Source organism: Colobus angolensis, unplaced genomic scaffold (assembly GCF_000951035.1).
Source record: "Colobus angolensis palliatus isolate OR3802 unplaced genomic scaffold, Cang.pa_1.0 Scaffold3, whole genome shotgun sequence".
In the NCBI taxonomy this organism is placed as follows: domain Eukaryota; kingdom Metazoa; phylum Chordata; class Mammalia; order Primates; family Cercopithecidae; genus Colobus; species Colobus angolensis.
Genome location: NW_012116265.1, coordinates 23,466,307 through 23,466,569, shown reverse-complemented (window position 1 = coordinate 23,466,569; position 263 = coordinate 23,466,307).

The window sequence follows — 263 nt, the reverse complement described above, 5'->3', positions numbered from 1 at the left end:
CGGCGCTCGCCAGGCAGCCGAGAAGCGCTCTGGAGGGCTCCATGGAGCGGCCGATCCATAGGGTGCGGGGCCGCCGCTGCCCGCAGGAGCCGCCGCCGCCTATTGTTCATGCGCTTCCGCAGAGCTGGGAGGACCCCCCCCCCACGACAGCGGCCGCAGGTAGGGCCCGGGCTGGCGGGGCTGGGAGAGCCGGCTCGCCGCCGCTGTTACCGCGGTACTAGAAGAGCGCCGGCGCTCGCCAGGCAGCCGAGAAGCGCTCTGGA